Here is a 20,037-nt window from a genome sequence, read left to right as displayed (position 1 = left end):
AATATGCTCATCAATATCAAATGCTTTTTGGCAACGAAAGCAGCATATTGTCCTTTACCTTATAAAAAAGATTTTAATGAAAGAAATATTCCTACAAAAATTAGACCAATTTAGATAAATGAAGAATTAATTTATTTAATTGGAGCATTAAATATTTCTACAAATATGCGCAAAATATAAACTATTTCTATAAATATCAAATTCAGTTAGAATTTTAGAAGATTGATATTGTAAATAAATCTCTTCTAAAGTATCATTTTATCTATTTTGCCCATATTTGAGCGTTAAAATTCTTTTTATTCTCCTTTCTTTGCAGAGTTATTTAAGAGTAAGATATTTTGTCACATTCTAAATCAATTATTATATGTAAATCGATGCCATAAGAAATAAAATTTCTCCTATATAAATGTTTGTTTCCCGTATTATCAAAATTAGTCCTTAAATATAGGATAATCAAAATAAATCTAAAAGCTGTTATGAATTTATTAGATTTTGTCGAAGAGTTCAAGCATATTTTGGGAAAAAAATGAAATATAAATTAGATATGAAATTGCTCCTATGAAACTACTTTATGAATTGGAAATGATATAAATTATATATCACGCTATAAAAACTTTAATGATTTGTTCTTTTTTATTTATATATTTTATTAGATATATTTCAAATATACTGTAGGAACATATGATCTAATTTTACCAAGAGTTTAAAGTTAGAATTTACATAAATCTTAGAAGAGTTTATGGTTATGTCGAAAAGTGTAATGATATATGAAAGTATAAATTAGATAATAAAAAAACTCCTGCAACTAAAATTATGAATTAACTCTTAATAATATTCAAATAAATTTATCATTACAATTAGTAAATATTAGAATGATCAATGCTACATCTAAAGAATTATAACATATGGAAATGAATGATAAATATTGTTGAATTTTGTAAACTTTTCTATAATTTGTCGAAGGGAAAAATAGGGAAAATATTTTATTTACAAAATATATGTAATACAATATATATATATATATATATATTCATATCTATCTATCTATGTAATACTAAAGCTCACCCAAATTTTAATAAATAGGTACAAATTAATAAATACATATATCAATTTGGAGATACTAATACATAATATTTAATAATTTCAATAATAAAAATCTTTGTAAAGGAAAAATTTATGAATTATTCATGCATTATATGAACAATTTCATATATGTAAAGAAATATTTAAACAAGGATAAATATGGTTAGTGAGAAATATAACTCATCAATAAATGAATGGATATGTATTTTGCTTAAGTATTTTTTTTTATCACTCTTCTGAGTTGGTTAGCTCATTTCAACCGTTTTAACGGTATAACCTTGAAAAGAATTGAAAATTTCAACTTCATATATTTCTTTCTTTTTAGTCTTGGGAATATCCTAGTTTTGTAAATCTTATTCTATATTCGCAATTTGAACTTCTTGTGCATTATAAAGATCTTGGTTAGATTCCATTATTGGCATAGAAATTCAGTTTGAGCGGACTAAAAATAATAAATACTACTAGTATCTGAACTAACTTTGGATTTTCGACGAGAGCGTTTTTTGAATAGTGCAAACATCTTAATTTTTTCTACAAAATCTTATGTAAATTGAAGAGAGTAAGTTTAATCTTAAGTGCCTTTAGGTGTTATGCAATCACCGCTGACTAACGGTCTCAATGTCTTTCCTAAGGACTTACTGTTATGACCATAACAATCCAGCAAAACACCGCTAAGTACCTAAGTCTATTCTTACTTACTGCAATTTTCACACTATTTTACAGATTGAAATTATGCTCCGTTGATTTCGCAGTTAAAATCACAAAAATTTTAACTTTAACTTTAACTCAACACAGTACACAATAAAAATACACATTTTTCAAGTAAAAAATTTTAACTTTAACTTTAACTCAACACACTACACAATCATTTGTTCTTTTCTACAATCAAAATCAAAGTTACTTTAACTCTGAAACCAAACACACCATAAAATTTCTTATAATATCCATTACATTCTTATGGACTCACGAACCAGAACTGGGTAAGAAAGAAGGGTGGATGGTAGAACCGACAAAATTCACTCGATAACATGACTCACCACTAGTAATAAAAGTCAAGTTGATTCGTCACGCCCAAGGATGAAAGATAAGAATTGGGATTTTCACCACTAAACAAGAAACTTGTTTAGATAAGAAAAGAGAGGAAATGCTCCAGGCAATTTCATTCAAAATATTGTGTGAGATCTACTCTTACAAGGAGGTTAATAGCATATATATATATATAGGGAAGACACATCCCTTGACCCTAGAATAGGAAAATGACATATATTCTCCACTAGATAACTTTCCTAAAATGTAAAAACGAAATAATCTGAAATATGAAACACAAGACTCAGAACTCAAGCTAACATAGGAAATAATATCTAATTAAGAGAAACTATAATATTGCAATATATGAAACTTAATATCTAATTAAGCCAAATTCGTGTTCCGGAGTCTTCTAGAGTGCGTGTCAGGACTCGGAAATTCGAATTCGTGTTGGGCTGCAATTTGAGGCACGTCATCCTTTCTCGGTTGGAAAAAGGCGCGTCCTCGAGTCTTCGTCGATCTTCTCACGGTCTTCATGTGTGCGTTTCGGTGCTTTTTAGCTTGCCACGTAATGACCAACTTTTCTATCCAAACTCTCTCCTGTAATTCTTCATAGATCGACTTCTTTTTGCTTCCTCGCCAACCATCTCTTTGGTTGAATTGCAGCTGCTTTCTCGGTGGAGTCACATATGTTTCGGCTAACTTTGGCTCGATTGGACTTAACACCCCCAATAAATCTTCCATGGCAATTTATCTTTGAACCTCCATCTAGCCTAAGTTTAAAATTAGTTCAATCTAGAATTTCTCTAGAGAGTTTGAAATTAGTTCTTCCTGAAGAATCTTGCAAATCGCTAAACCCTTCTTGATCAAAATATTAATATCTTGTGACGCTTTAGCTGCTTCATTCTTGGACTCCACTTCTTCTCTTAATTTGTCACCATTCATAGAAGCTTCTTCAAGTTGTACTTTTTCCTTAACATCAACGATCGTCATATGAAAAGCATTTGTTTTTCCATTGTCAAAAGGATAGGTAGACTTCTTGCAACTGTCTTCAGATTCATAGAGGCATTCTTCATATGCCAAAGGAAAGAATCTAATCTTTAAGAGCTACTCCATACGCCTCCATGTAAATACCAAATTCCTTCCATCTCGAAAACGATTGTTTTCCAATTTCTCCCACCAAGTAGACGCTTTGTCCTTTAACCGACAAACAACTCTATCAACTCGACTTCCATCATCAGGGATGACTTAGTAGTCAAAGAATTGGTCCATATTCGAAATCCACATCAAGAATTCTTCTGCACTCATGCTTTAGTTGAAATTCAGGATTCTCTTTGGGCGATAATCCTCTTGTACCCATAGATGTCATCTTATTATACTGGAACTCACGAGGGCTTGGGTAACTCGCTCCAGCCGTGCTAAAATCGCTTCTGTTCGTTGGAATGTGGGGAGCAGGTCTTGGTCGAAGGTAAGCCCTCTTGGAACTCGTTCTAGGTGGCCTTTAGCCATTATCATCGCATATTTAGCAAAATCCAATCACATGTGTGTTGACTTCTTCACTTGCTTCACTCTGCCAACAAGAATTGAACCTTCGCTCTGATACCAAATGATGGGCTCACGAACCAGAACTAGATAAGAAAGAAGGGTGGATCGTAGAACCAACAAAACTCACTCGATAATATGACTCGCTACGAGTAAGAAAAGTCGGGTTGATTCATCACGCTCAAGAATGAATGATAAGAATCGAGATTTTCACCACTAAACAATGAACTTAATCATATAAGAAAATAAAGGAAACGCTGTAGGCAATTTCATTCAAAATATTGTGTATGAGATTTATTCTTACAAGGAGGTTAATAGCATATATATAAATAGAGGGAAAACACACTTCTTGACCCTAGAATGAGAAAGTGACATATATTCTCTTCTGATAACTTTCCTAAAATGCAATAACGAAATAATCTGAAATATGAAATATAAGACTCCGAACTCAAGCTAATATAGAAAATAATATCTAATTAAGAGAAACTATATTATTGCAATATAGGGAACTTAATATGTAATTAAGCCAAATTTGTGTTCCGGATTCTTCTAGAGTGCGTGTCTAGACTCGAAAATTCGAATTCGTGTTGGACTGCAATCTGAGGCACATCACATTCTCCCTTCAAAAATTTTGCGAACATGACTCTGATACCATTAATCGCTTTTTCTTCACTCGGTCGCCTATCATTGCCGCTCTTTCTCTCTTCCATCACACCTGCTCCACAAATGGGATCTTTTTACAAATTAGAAAAGTTGGCACCTGTACGGACCCGAATGTGGACTCTCGTCGGGGCCCGCATTGCGCGCTTTTGGATCGCGCGGCTTGGGAGTGTCCACCTTCCCGTGGGGACGCGTGACGGACACGCGTGAGAGAAGGAGTCGCCACTTATCATTTTACGACCCGAAGGTCGAGGGCGGATAAGTTACCCGGGGTCTAGGGGTATGGAACACCTAGTTTGTCGTTAAGGCATTGGTCTGTACGGAACCGGAAAATCCGTGTTCGGGGGTTCATGTTACGTGCGGGCCTATATCCCGCACGTCCTTTCGGTACTCTGGTTTGCTAGGCTTGCATTTTTGTTTTATTTACCGCATGAATTAGGGTGCACTCGACTCACACGTTTTGACACCGTAACTTCGATGAATTAAACGATGTCGGTGGAGAAGCCGAGAGAGAAGTAAACCCGTGTGTCGGGGAATTGGTTCACAATCTTACGTTACAGATCATCGAACCATGGAGGTTGAATCCCTGCATGAACCAGAACCGCGAGTTCTTGGATTTACTTGTATCTGGGCAAGCATTAGACCGATTCGATTAATTCGACTCTCGGACCGTTCGCTTACCGACTGGAATTCTTACAGAATAAATGTACAAAATAAAATCCTTACAATGCTCTCGAAAACAATAAATACAAATTACAAAAGGGTCGAATTCCAGTCGTTTCGCGTTCGGTTATTATTCCACTCTAACTCACCGTGAGTTTAGGGAAAAGACCGAAGAATTGAAATTCAATGGACGCTCTCACTGAATAGGGCATTGGATCCTGTGAGTGATGATTAGGGTGTTGGACCCTGTGCTCGATGATTAGGGCGTTGAACCCTAATATTATTCGGCCTAGGGATCAGGCTCGACCCGTATGGCAAACAGGTGCGGAAAGATAACACGCAATATGTTAATAACAGACAATGTGTTTGTTATTGTCGAGTGTGCGTGTTTTAACAAGTTGTTAATCCGGGGTATTTTGGCATGCAAATCCTACCCTAGACAAACAAGCACGTGCCAACGTTATAGCATTCGGCTTTGTTTTGAGAACTTGACAAAGAGAGTCAAATCTCGTGTGTGTGGATTGCTTTTACAGTTGTTCCGTATTGTGACACTGAATTTCCACTAAATTAACCAAACTCGTGTTTTGACTCTAGATTTGGAATCTAGAATTCCTCCTAACCATTATCTAGTGTTTGGTTAGGTCGAGTGAAAGGTTAATCAGGATTTTGCATGTTTTCTGACAGAGATAACCGTTCTAGTTACCCGAGTCTATGTTAGGATGACAGAAACTTATCAGTTAGATAAAAAAAGGCTATGCAGATAAACTTGTACCTGAATAGGTAGCCTATTCTTATCCCGTACTGTAGTGTTTCTGTCATGCTAACCCTAGGGGTGTCGCTGAATTGTGAAAAGACGATTTTGCCCTTTATTTGAAAGTTGTTTTCAGAAAAGGGGAAACATCGTAGTGCGGGCCACCTCGGCCTGTAGCCGGTGTCGACCAATTCCCTGGATCGTCCAGGGTTATGCAAGAACCCCGAAAAAGCCAAAGAACCAGTCGGTCTACCCGGAAGTGATCTAGAAAGATCTTCTGCATCATGACCTGAGTTACCTGGAATCAGGTAAAAACTCAAGTTGAGACACAGAAGCCCTTTTCAGACGTCCATGCTACATCGGACCGCGCGTTTCGGGTTTTGAAATTGATAAGTTTGAAAAGGGCACCAACGTCATTTGACAACTCATCGACGCGAGTTATCAGTTAATGGCAAATTCGTGTAAACTTTATCAGTGTAAAGTGGGTTTAATCATGTGAGCGTCCCGATTAACCTGTTTGTGGAATTAATGCTTAAGGGTTGTGCCGAATGCATTAATTGTGAAAATGATTCACGACTCGACGACCAAGACGATTCCATAAGGATCGAGGATAATTTGGTCCAATGACCGAAGCTACCCTCATAACCGAATGGACCCGAATGAGTCATCGATACCCGAATCCATGCATGTTTTGTTTTGAAAAGACATTTTCATGCGATATTGCGACGATAATGTAAATTGCAAATTACACGAAAGCCGAGAACGGACTCAAAACGGGAAGAGGAAGCCTCAAGCAACCCGTACGAGTCTAAGAGGCTCTCGGTTACTTCTCCTTGGAGATAGCCGAGAGGTCCCATGGCCCGAATGGGGTTCCACGAGGTTTCTCCGTCTTGTTTTGAATCATTTCTCGCATGCTCAAACGACAAACACGATAAATGACACGATTAACTAAAGTCGGTGTTGCCATGATTTGAATAACGCATTCGAACATGCAAACATGCACAAACAAGTTATTTAAGGAATCGATAAAACAATACCGACTTCATGCATGTAAGAAAACACGAGAAAACTCGGGAATCGAACTTAGATCGGGCTAAGAAGGCCGTTCTTAATCCGAGGAAAGCAAGCCAAGTCTCGGTTACCTCTTCTTGAGGAAAACCCGAGAGCTCTTTTGCTTATTTCGGGTCGGGAAGGTCTTTCGAGGGTCGATCCAAATGTTTCCCGACATGCTAACATGTTATATGATGATGAACATGCATAATATAACAAGAAAGTGTATAAAAATTAAGTCTTGCAAGTTAAACATGCATAAAACGCCATATTACTCCATAACCATGCAAATAATGTAAAGAGCCCTAACTCCTCTAAGTCAAGAGTGATTTACCTAGCCTCGGGATACGAGGAAAGAGTCGGGGAAGTGTTCGAGAGTCGGGTGACTCGGTTGAACGCTTGGAAGGATGCTCGGGTGCAAAGGATGCACGTTCGGGGAGCTAGGTGTACGGGGAGTGCGGCTGGAATGCACGGGAGGCGCGCGGCGTGCGCGGGGCGCGAGCAGGCGCACGGGCGTGCAGGCGTGCGGGGGGAGCGGGCATGCGCGGGACGCGTAGCGTGCGCGCGGGGCGCGGGCGTGCGCGGGGTGCGTAGCGTGCGCGGGGCGCGCGACTGGCGCTGGCGGGTCACTATTCACCCGAGAGTAGCGATTTCACCCGAAATGCACTATTTGACCTGAAACATTAATTTAAAGACTTCAAATGGAAAAACCAACTTCACCAATGAACTCCATGGGTCCAAAATGAGTGGGATATGAAGTTTTAGAAATTTTGAGCTTAAGTCGGGATGATGAACATCGGCTTCCGACTTAAGAACTCAAGGCTGTCTTTTGATCTTTTCGGTTTTCTTTTCTCTTCCTTCTAAGTGCTGAAGTTTTCTGGTTCTTGAGTGTTCTTGGCTATGGAGTTTGAGAGGATTTCTTGAAGGAGAAAGGTTGGAGAGAGTGTGTAAGAGGAGAAGTCCTTATCTTAATCACTTTTAGGCCATTTATAGGCAAAGCTAATGACACAATTAGCAAAAGCAAGTGCTCTTAACCCCCATGCTTAGCAAATTTCGGTTTGATTAAGAAAATATCAAGCCTCATCCTCTTCCATTGCATTAATGAAGAAAAGATAAGCATTGATGAGTATTGATGAAGATGGAGTGTTGTCTTCAAATTGTAGGCTTGATATTTTCCTAAGAGGATGCAAGTTGCATGGAGAAAATGACAAGGAGATGAGGATGAATGTGGACCATGCAATCTTGATGAAGAAGAGCCAAGAAGCTTTGATGAGCATTGAGTGTTGTCTTCAACCTCTCCAAGATATTTTGGCTAAGAGAGGGCAAGTTGGCTTCTTGCATTGAAGAGGAAGAAGAAGCTTCTAGAGCATAGGGTGACTCATCTTGGGTAGCCCGTGGGTCCCACGATCGAAGAGGAGAAACCGAGAAAAAGCTCGGGTCTCGATTGATCGCGCATTCGAGGCTCGTGGTTCGAACCGAATGTTGAATTATCGATATACGCAAGGAAACGGGTTTAAAGAGTCTGAGATTGGCATTTTCCGTGAGAAATTGCCAAATGTCTGTATGAGGCTCAGAAGCCAGTTTTGCTCCTTTTATGCATTCAGAGCGAGGTTGCCCATTTTTGACAGCATATCTTGTATCTGCATCCCACGTCGGTCATTTTGACATAAATTGTCAAATTACGTGGGCACTTGACCCTTAAGCCGGTAATGCAAAATATGGAGCCGGAGATGTCCTAGGAGGCCGAAACTGGATTTCTCAAATTGCTTTCTGAGTTTCTTGGGCGATCCGGAGATCACTGTGATCTCTGTTTGCCGAGATTGGGCCTCTAAGGATATGAAAAGTGCATCTGAGATCCTTAAAGCACTGCTCGGGGGGTCTAGACGAGTTGTGTCATTCATTCCGACGACTCCACATTGAGCCTTGAGAAGGCTAGCATTGTGTAACGTAAGCATTCGGCATCAAGTTTCCCCAAAGAGGACCTCCGGATATGGATCTTCACTGAAAATGGCCTTTTGTGCTCCTCGGAGGTTACTCGGGAAACCGTGAAGGGTTTTGCTGTCTGTTTTGCCCAATTGCGAATGTCCGCTGGAGTTTTCAGGGCAATGTAGTGTGAACTTCGTTTATCGTAATTCCATCAGACCAGTCTCCGGTTACGCTCTTCCAAAGAAGGGTATGCCCGTTTTGTCGCTCGGAAGTCATTTAGGGTGTTTGTATGGCTTCCAAAAGACAATCTCAAGCTCTGCACGTGCTCTATATGATTGTGGGGCGTGGCCGCATCTGATATTTGGAATTAACTTTTCTCCGAGAAACCGGCATTTTTGAACTTCCACTGAAAAGTTGTCTGTATACAGAAAGTTGTTCTGTATAGAGCAGATGATTTGCAAAATGCCTTTGGGGACACTTTTCATCTGTTTGGCATTGGAGTGGATTTTTGGAGTCCAATATTGGCTATCTTCCGATGATCGAGCGAACTATCGGAAAATAGAACTGTCCGTGTGATATACTGAAAATGTCGGTTTTGAATATTGCTGAGCTCTCTAGTCACTCTATTACCCTTTGGTGACCCCTGGAGTCCTTCTGTCATATGCATGTGTCATTTGCTCGATTTTGCTGACTTGAGGATGAATAGTGATTTTCTGCTCTGTTAAGTCGTTTTTCTGTATTCTGCTCAAGTCATGGCTTGGATCATTGCTGATGATGTAATTTAAATCGGTGAGCCAAAATGGGGTGCTGACAGCACCGCTGGAAATATTAAAAAAAGCAGGGGCAACTTTGCGAATTATCTAAAAATCACTCAATGATTAGGTAAGTCCCTACTTATCTAATCATTAAGTGTTGTTTTAATTTAAATCTATTAAATCATTTTTTTGTTGTGTTAACACAAATAGATTAAATCTAGTTAAGTACGGAAAATATAATTTTAGCACTTAATTTTTATTATCAAATCTTTTCATCGTTTATTTAAATAAATGATAATTTTGACAAAATACTTCCATTAATTAATAGAAACTATAATTTAGACCCACTAGTTTTACTTATTGTTCCATTTACTTATTCTTTCTAAATTGTTTTCATTCTTTATCTTGGCATAATTTTTTATTTAATCCTTTTTCTTTTTTTTTTCTTTCTAATTTGTGTACCTTTGATTCTCAACTATAGTTTTTTCAGATTATGTACTCATTCTCTTTTCTTTGTCATTTATGTTGCACATTTTGTTAGCATTAGCCACAATTTTCAATTTCTGTGAAAATTTTATAACTTGAAATTTTTAAATGTAACAAGTATCTTTTCAAATATTAATATATATATATATATATATAAAAGACCAACGAGATTGCAGAGTAAGAGAGGGGTTGATGGAAGGCTAATGTCGAACACCACTAGCTGGCATTGAGTTTCCGTTGCTTTGGTTTGCTCCAAATATGTAGCCTCCCACTCTTCCACAACCCCGAACATAATCCCATCTTCCCCCAGCATAAATAAACGTTAGTTCTTCATTTAATTGTGGTGCAAAGAGGGGATCTTAGTCATATTCGCATGTGGGACTCATCCACAATCTATCGCCTCGAGCCATTGTACTATTTCCTTGGGAATGAACACATGAATGGCATAGGGAAGGCTGAATACGCAAAATTGGCCAATCAAATCACAATAATCTCCTCAATGGTGGGCTAAATCAGGGCTTGATTTTATACCCAGAAGATTGTGCTCGAGTAGAGCAGTAGTTGAGCTAGATCTTCATAAGGGCTGTGGACTCTAAGTTTATATGAGACGATAATCTTGATGAGGGACTTCGAGTTTGGGCTTGCCCTTACCCAACACCTCAATGTGTCCCTCAAGGTCCATCGATAGGGCAATTTGGGGACTCGAGCTTTGGGTCCTAGAAAGGCTAAACAATGTCCCCCTCGAAATGCGCCTGCAGCACAAATCAACAAATGAAGTGCATAGTATCTTGTTATATTCGTGTATCATGTTTATTTTTGATTGGTAAAATTGTAGGAGACAATGCTCTCGTAACTCCAGGGAATCGAGCATTAAAGGTTTTCTCCCTCCCAATAAGAGCGCTTTCCGAGTCTCGAACTTGCATTCTCCTCCCGAATTTGGAACAGCTTACCACTCAACCAACACTTTGTTAGTTATTCATGTATCATGTTTTGACAAGATGTAAGAATATGTACCCATATATTCATTTAAGTATCACGATATGTTACAGAATATGATAATATGTTCTATATTATGTGAATAATGAAATAATATTTTTTATAAAGGATATGATCCCTAACTTTACCTATATATAAAGGGTGTGTCTCTCAACCTAGACTTCCTAGAGCGATAAAACATGAATTAGAAGAAATTCTCAACATGAGAGGTTTTTTTCTCTTTTAGATCCCCACACGACATGCTTTTCTCGTTAAAAAGGTCCATGAGAGACTATTAATGTTACATATTCTTTTCCGTACTTTATCTTTTTGTAAAAAAGAATGGAAAATGAGCAAATACTTAAGAATTAGGGAGCAAAATGTTTGGATTTCGAAAATTGACTGGTCTCCAAGGCTAGAGTCTATGTCTGCATGCTGTAAAAAAATTTATGTTTGCATGTATTGCGACAAAGTTATAAATCATCATTTGCAAAGATAATAACAATATCACTTGTATACAATTTTATATGTTATCCTCTCAGGTGATTCCCTTAATTGAAACTTTATGGTATTGGAATGTTCTTATGTTTGAGCTGTTTGTGGTAGTTTAGCACATTTAGAGACTTGTGGTATCGTAATGCATAATCATAGTACTCTCGGTTTTAGCATGAGCTATTTTGAGTTGCGTACTAGTAAGCTCTATTCTAGGTAGGGTGAAGGGTGATGATTGTTGCTTCTTATAACAGTAGTAGAAGGGTGTCAGCACCCCATTTTGGTCCATCAGTTCAGGTAATGCCACTTAATAGCGATCCAGGCTATGACTTGAGCATCGATACAGAAGAAGGCTCAACAGAATAGCAAATTGCTATTCATTCTCAAGTCAACAGAGATAGACAGATGATTCAAGTACATGAAAAAAGAACATATAGAATCATCCAATGGCATATGGAGCAAACAGAGAGCCTTAACAACATCCAAACCTGCATTTCCAGAGTTCACACGAACAGTGCTATTTTCCGATAGTTCGCTCTATCGTCGGAAGATAGCCAATATTGGACTTCAAAAATCCTCATCAGTGTCAAACATATGAAAAGTGTTTTCAAAAGCATTTCACAAATCATCTGCTCTATACAGAACAACTTTCTGTATACAGACAACTTTTCAGTGGAAGTCCAAAAATATCAGTTTCCCATAGAAAAGTTAATTCCAAATGTCAGATTCGGCCATGCCCCACAAGCATACAGAGCATGAACAATGCTTCAGATTGTCTCTTGGAAGCCACACAGACACTTCAAATGACTTCCAAGTGACAAAACGGGCATACCCCTCTTCGGAAATGCATAACCGGAGACTAGTCTGATGGAATTACGGCAAACGAAGTTCATAGTGCATTACCCTGGAAACTCCAGCGGACATTTGCAATTGGGCAAAACAGACAGCAAAACCCTTCTCGGTTTCCCGAGTAATCTCAGAAGAGCAGAAAATGCCGTTTTTGACGGAAATGCATATCCGGAGGTCCTTTTTACGAAAACTTGACACCGGGTGCCTACCCTACACGATGCTAGCCTTCCCAGGGCTTAACGTGGAATCGCCGGAATGAATCACACAACTCATCTAGACCTTCCAAACATTGCTTTAAAGGTCTCAGATCCACTTTTCAAGTCCTTAGAGATCCAATCTCAACAAACGGATATTACAGTGATTTCCGGAGCGCCTACGCAACTCAGAAGCATTCTGAGAAATCCGGCTTCGGACTCTTAGGACGTCTCCGGCTTCACATTGACAATACCGGCTTAAGGGTCAATTATCTAGTCTGATTGACAATGGACATCAAAATGACCAACGCGGAATGCAGACACGAGATGTGCATTCAGAAATGGTTAACTTTGCTCTGATCGCTTGAAATGGGCAAAACCGGCTTCTGAGCCCAAAAACCACACGAACATTCATTTGGGCAAAATGGATGATTTCGGGCTTGTTTGAATTGTTTTCGCGTGCACATTGATAATTCGACGTTCGTTTGAGCCACGAACCTCAAACATGCGATCAATCGAGACCCGAACTTTGTCCCGAACTTCCCTCAACGCCCATGGGACCCACGGCTTGCCCTAGGGCAGCCGTAACCTTGCCCAATGCCGCCCTTTTCCTTGGCCTTTTCTCCTTTGTCTTCTTCATCTCCATGAGGACAAGAAGACAACTTGCAATTCTATCTTCTTCAAAATATCTAAGTCTTCTACTTCAACACTCCACCATCACCATCCATCCATTAATGCTTCATTCAATCAAAACCCCACCCTAATTCCCTTAAAAAATTCGGATCCTTTAAGCATGCCCCTTAATTGCACTTTGCTTGCCTAATTGCATCATTAGCTTGCATATATATAGCCTAAGCCTTCTTCAACTGGAAGACACCTTCTCTTACATCAACACTTGCTATTTTCATCAAGCAAAAGCTCCCAAAGAGCTCAGCAAAATCGCAGCCCCCTTTGGCTCAGCAAAACCAAGCAAAACCCTCAAAGACTTAAGTTGGAATCATGGTATTTAACATCTCGGCTTAAATCCAAACTTCACCAAGCTTCATATCCCACATGTTTTCGATCCCCTCTATCCATTTCTGGGCTTAGATTTTAAGTTTGATGCCTCCAACCCATCGGAACAAGCAACCACAGAACCAAACTCAGAAAAGGTCCTTCTCGGGTCAAAATTTCCAACCCGGGTTTCAAGCCCTTCCAAGTCGGTTTGAGCTACCAAAACCCATCAAACACCTCCCCACACAACCCTAGGGTATCAAGGAGTCAAGAAATCCAAAACAAACCCGTCGGTTTAACCCCAGGAAGAAGAAACAGCCCGACTGCTCAGTCGGGTCGAAATTTCTGACTGGTTGTGCGGTTTTCTTGCAGATCGGGTCGATCCGAGACTCTTTTCGAAAAAACGACCACCACAGTCACCTACGGGGGTCAGTTAGGAGTCGGGAGCCGTTGACCTTGCCTCAAAATTCCATCGGGAGACTCCGTGGCGACGTCCGACCCGACTTGTGCCAGACGGGTCTAAAATTCCAGACGTGCTTTGTTTTCAGTGATCTTTGCAGGGATGTACGGGTCGACCCGATAACTCTGGGACCAAACGACCACCACAGTCATCTCTGGGGGTCAGTTAGGAGTCAGGAGCCGCTGACCTTGCCTCAAAACTCCATTGGGAGCTTCTGTGGTGACGTCCGACCCGACTTGTGCCAGTCGGGCTGTTCAGTGCTCCAGCAGGGTCTGTTTGTGCATTTCGGGTCTGTTTAACGAAAAACAGCCCAAATCCGACCCAACAAAGGTCCAACCCGACTTCTAACAGTCCCATCCCGCATCCCGGGACTAGGTATGACCATTCCCGACTTAGAGGAGCTAGGACTTTTACGTTTTCGTTGTGTTTACAGAGTTATAAGTTGATTTTATGCATGTTTTGCTTCCAAGTTTTAATATTTATGCAATTTTAATATTATATCATGCATGTTTATTATCGTAATACGTGCTAGCATGTCGGGAAATGTTTTAAATCGAAGTCGAAGAAACCATATTGACCCGGAAAAGCCGAGATACCTCTCAAATTAACCTCTTGGAGAGGTAACCGAGGGTATTCTTGACCTTTTTGGGTAAAGACCGGTTTCCTTGCCCCAATTTGAGTTGTTTCCTGAATTTTTATGTTTTCCCGCATCCATGGAACTGGTATTGTTTTATCGATTCCGTAAATAACGTGTTTGTGCATGTTTGTATGCTTGAATGCGTTTTCCAAACTCTTGGCAATACCGGCTTTGTTAATCGTTTCATTTATCGTGTCTGTTGTTTGAGCATGCGAGAAATGATTCGAAACGAGACGGAGAAAACTCATGGAACCCGATGTGGGCCATGAGACCTCTCGGTTTTCTCCAAGGAGAAATGGCCGACTGTCTTTTAGACTCGTACGGGTTGCACGAGGCTTCCTATCCCAATTTTAAGTTCGTACTCGGATTTGGTGTAATTTGCAATCTACATTACTGTCGCAATATCGCATGAAAATGTCTTTTCCAAACAAAACATGCATGGATTTGGGTATCGATGACTCATTCGGGTCCATTCGGTTATGAGGGTATTTTCGGTCATTGGACCAAATTATTCTCGATCCTTATGGAATTGTCTTGGTCGCCGAGTCACGAATCGTTTTCATAATTAATGCATTCGGCACAACCCTTAAGCATTAATTCCACAAACGGGTTAATCGGGACGCTCACATGATTAAACTCACTTCACACTGAGAAATCTTGCATGAATTGGCCATTAATTGATAACTCGCATTGATGAGTTGTCAAATGACGTAGTGCCCTTTTTAAAACTTGTCTATTTCAAAACCCGAAACGCGCGGTTCGATGTAGCATGGACGTCTAGAAAGGGCTTCTGTGTCTCAACTTGAGTTTTACCTGATTTCAAGTAACTTAGGTCAGAATACAGAAGATCTTTCTAGATCACTTCCGGGCAGATCGACCGGTTCTTTGGCTTTTTCGGGTTCTTGCACAACCCTAGACGATCCATGGAATTGGTCGACATCGGCTACAAGCCGAGGTGGCCCGCACTACGATGTTTCCCCTTTCTGAAAATAATTTTCAAATAAAGGGCAAAATCATCTTTTCACAATTCAGCGACACCTCTAGGGTTAGCTTGACAGAAACACTATAGTACAGGATAGGAACGGGCTACCTGTTCAGGTGCAGGTTCATCTGCATAGCCTTTTCTTATCTAATTGAAAAGTTTTTGTCATCCTATCATGGACTCGGGTAACTAGAACGGTTATCTCTGTCACAAAACATGAAAAATCCTGATTAATTATTCACTCGATCTAACCAAATGCTAGACAATGGTTAGGGGAACTCTAGGTTCCAAATCTAGAGTCAAAACACGAGTTTGGTTAATTCAATGGTATTTTAGTGTCACAATACAGAACAACTGTAAAAGCAATCACACACTCGAGATTTGACTCTCTTTGTCAAGTTCTCAAAACAAAGCTGAATGCTAAAACATCGGCACGTGCTTGTTTGTCTAGGGTAGGATTTGCATGTCAAAATATCTCGGATTAACAATTTGTTAAAACACGTACACTCGATAATAACAAACACCTTGTCTGTTATTTACCTGCTGCGTGTTATCTTTCAGCACTTGTTTGTCATGCGGGTCGAGCCTGATCCCTAGAACGAATAATATTAGGGTTCAACGCCCTAATCATCGAGCACAGGGTCCAACGCCTTAATCATCACTCACAGGGTCTAACGCCCTATTCAGTGAGAGTGTGCATCGAGTTCCATTTCTTCGGTTTTTCCCTAAACTCACGGTGAGTTGGAGCGGAATAATAACCGAACGCGATTCGATTGGAATTCAACTATTTGTAATTTGTATTTATTGTTTTCGAGAGCATTGTAAGGATTTTATTTTATACATTCATTCTGTAAGAATTCCAGTCGGTGAGCGAACAGTCCGAGAGTCGAATTAATCGAATCGGTCTAATGCTTGCTCAAAGGAAAGTAAATTCAAGATCTCGCGATTTGGTTCACGCAGGTTTTCAACCTCCACGATTTGATGAACTGTAACGCAAGATTGTGAACCAATTCCCCAACGCACGAGTTTACTTCTCTCTCGGTTTCTCGACCGACATCGTTTAATTCATCGAATTTTCGGTATCAAAACGTGCGAGCCGAGTGCAACTTAATCCATGCGGTAAATAATAAAACATGCAAGCCTAGCAAACTAGAGTACCGAAAGGGAATGCGGGATATAGGCCCGCACGTAACATGAACCCCCGAACTCGGACTTTTTGTTTCCGCACATATCAATGCCTTAACAACAATTAGGTGTTCTATACCCCTAGACCGGGGTAACTTATCCGCCATCGACTTTCGGATCGTAAAATGATAAGTGGCGACTCCTTCTCACGCGTGTCCGTCACGCGTCCCCACGGGAAGGTGGACACTCCCAAGCCGCGCAATTTCAGGTCGCGCGCATGCGGGCCCCGACGAGAGTCCACATTCGGGTCCGTACAAAGGGGAATAAATCTTAAATGATCCTACCTTATAAATGACTTTATGAGAAAAGAAATGAAATTTCTTCAACTAGAAAAACTATTGTGCAATAACTCAAGTAATTAACAGTTGTTTCTCTATTTCATATAATTTAATTGGTGCTTATTCACGCCTCATGTTGTGAGACCGGTCTTCACCAAATACACATATATAGGCAGACACATATATATATCCATATGCACATGCATGGTTACATAACATACATGTATATAATATACCATAATTTGTTGTTGGATCTTTAAATGTATATAATATACCACAATTTGTGACTGGATCTTTATCTATATGAAAAAAAAACGAAAAAGTGAAAATCAAAGAGAGATAAGTGTAGAATGGACCAAGTGGCCTCATCTTCAGCAGCCCCTTTTCTTCCCACAGCCTTTGACCATCTTTGACCACCTTTTTTTTTCTCATTTTCTTCCTTATTTAAGCCATACCCTCCCTTGCTCTATCCCTAGCTAAGGGAAAACGAAAATGAACCAGAAGAGAGAGAGAGAGAGAGAGAGAGAGAGAGAGAGAGAGAGAGAGAGAGAGAGAGAGAGAGATAAGTGAGCTGAGTTGAGAAATTTCGGGAGAAGAAGGAGAGGGAGGAGGCTAAGTCTGAAATATTGATTGTAAGTTGATTGTTTATGATTGAAACATTTATATTCACTAGGTTCAGCATAGGTTAGGGCTCTCCTTGCATCCATTTCAGCTTCTTTAGGTTTGAGAAATTTAGTTGTTGTAATTTAGTTAGTTTTCCTAGTTGATGTAAATTGAGTTGAATATATTTGGAGTTAATCTTATGTTGTGTTGGGATGAGTTTGGTCACCCATATGATCTAAATAATTCGGTTGTGAGGCAGATGGCAAATTTCCTGACATAATTAGTAGGTTTCTAATACATATAGCTATGCCCTTCTGAAAATCTATATATATATATATATATAGATGTAGGCAAGTGTGTGTACATATGTATATATATGCATATATTTTGCTCTTTGAACTAACTATGGATTAGAGAAGGGAAATTAGCAGACTCTAGGCCTGAGGTAATTCAGCCTTTGTTGTTTATGATTCCTCTATCGTTAGCCATACTTAAGACTGGTGTGAGCTTGAATCCGGTTAGTCATTGATGTGTTGAGCGTTTATACGGGTAGGCATATAAGAGCTACTGATTGGTGTTGGGTGATTGTTAATTTCCCTTGGTGTGATAATTGAGCTCGACATGCTAGGAGTTGTGTATAGAGATCATAGGGAGATAGGATGCTGTTTTGATATAAATTGCAACGTATCCTAAGCTGATATAATTTGAGGAATACATGTGCATATCATTTTGCATCGTTCCCTATTTAAAGAGTTAGGTAGAAATCAAAAGAGATAGGGAAGGAGCATTGTTAATTATAAACGTCTTACATTATAGCTATATCGATGAAGTAACACGATGATTTAACTGATGCATATTTTCACTCTTATTTAGTATATTATCTAATCTTTGTGCTTGAACTGAATAGGGGCTGGGGAGACTGAGGTTATACCTCCGGAAGGCTCGACTCATTAAGTTGTCATTTCAGGGGTCTTCGTGAGTACTTTCTTCCATCGTAAAATGATAATATATATATATATATATATGTATGGTTATAGAGGTGATCGTGGCTGAATGATTGCGAAACATAGTTGATGTGCATGCTGAGTATGATTGTGATTGTTGGACTATAGCCATGGGACCACTGGACCCGGCGGATTATAAAAGGGGCCTGATCGGCCGCCGAACCCGGCAAAATATAAATAGGGACTTGATCGGCCGCTGGACCCGGGGGAATACAAATATGGGCCTGATCGGCTGCCGAACCCGGCGGAATATAAATAGGGACTTGATCGGCCGCTGGACCCGGCGGAATACAAATAGAGGCATGATCGACCGCTGGACCGGCGGAATATAAATGAATGTCAACTCTTACCGCCAGAGGTTAATGGGCGGCCCCCGCTGATGAGATATGATATGTGAATGAACAAATAATTTCTTTGAGGTATGCAGGGTCATGGTACCGTCAGAACTTGTTGCAAGGCAATGCGACCCCATGGCTATATTATTGTTGTTTGGATTTGGTTGCCATATGAGTTGTGTGAAAGGATGATCTTGGTATTATATTCTATATCTCGGTGGAATATGTATATAAATAGATATATGATTAATTGTCGTGAATTGTGATGTTAACATAATAGTTCATTTTACGTTGGAATATAGTACTCACTGAGTTGCAGCTCATTCTTTGTATACATTTTTCCAGATGAGCTAGAACCTAGACTAGCCGCACAGGAAGACTTTTGGATAACGGGGATCAGCGCGAAGGATTTTTGGCAAGTAGGCCCACTCATAGTATAGGTAGTAAGTTTTCGTAAATGTAACAATTATGTTGCGACAAGAAACTTTTGTTTTGTGGTTTAGTGGTATGGTTGTATCTGAACACACTATTGAGAGTGTATATGTACATTAGAATCAGTTAGATTGATTATATGTTCATGTAGAGTATGTCGAGTTGGTTTATAGGTTTGATGTGTTATAGAAGTATACTATATGCATATGAAAACTTTCGTTTAGTTTGTGTTGCGAGGTGGTTGCAACTGAGTACTCTCTTGAGAGTTTTATGCATATATCAAAATTAGTTAGGTGGTTATATATTTATATAGAGCTTGCTGGGTTGGTTTAATGTGTTGGGAGTTAGGGAAACATATTATACATATATTAGTTGTGTATATGACAATGAATATTAAGGAATAGAGGGGAAACTCTGCTATAAGTTTCAGGTCGTGACACATGTCACGATTGGATCACTTGAAAATTTCTTGCGAAAAAGACAACAAACTGAATACTATTCTTGGCATCAAATTACATTCTTATGTAACTAATACTACAAAAAAATTCACCATTGGAAGCACAATATTTAGCTTTTTAAAGTCTTTTTCATGGCCTCACTTGCACTTAGAGTTAAATAAGATGTGTCACAAATGCTACGGTCGATATAGGTCTTTGGTGGCAAATATGAGGCAGAC

Source organism: Punica granatum, chromosome 8, assembly GCF_007655135.1.
Source record: "Punica granatum isolate Tunisia-2019 chromosome 8, ASM765513v2, whole genome shotgun sequence".
Classification (NCBI taxonomy): domain Eukaryota; kingdom Viridiplantae; phylum Streptophyta; class Magnoliopsida; order Myrtales; family Lythraceae; genus Punica; species Punica granatum.
This window is presented reverse-complemented; position numbering follows the sequence as displayed.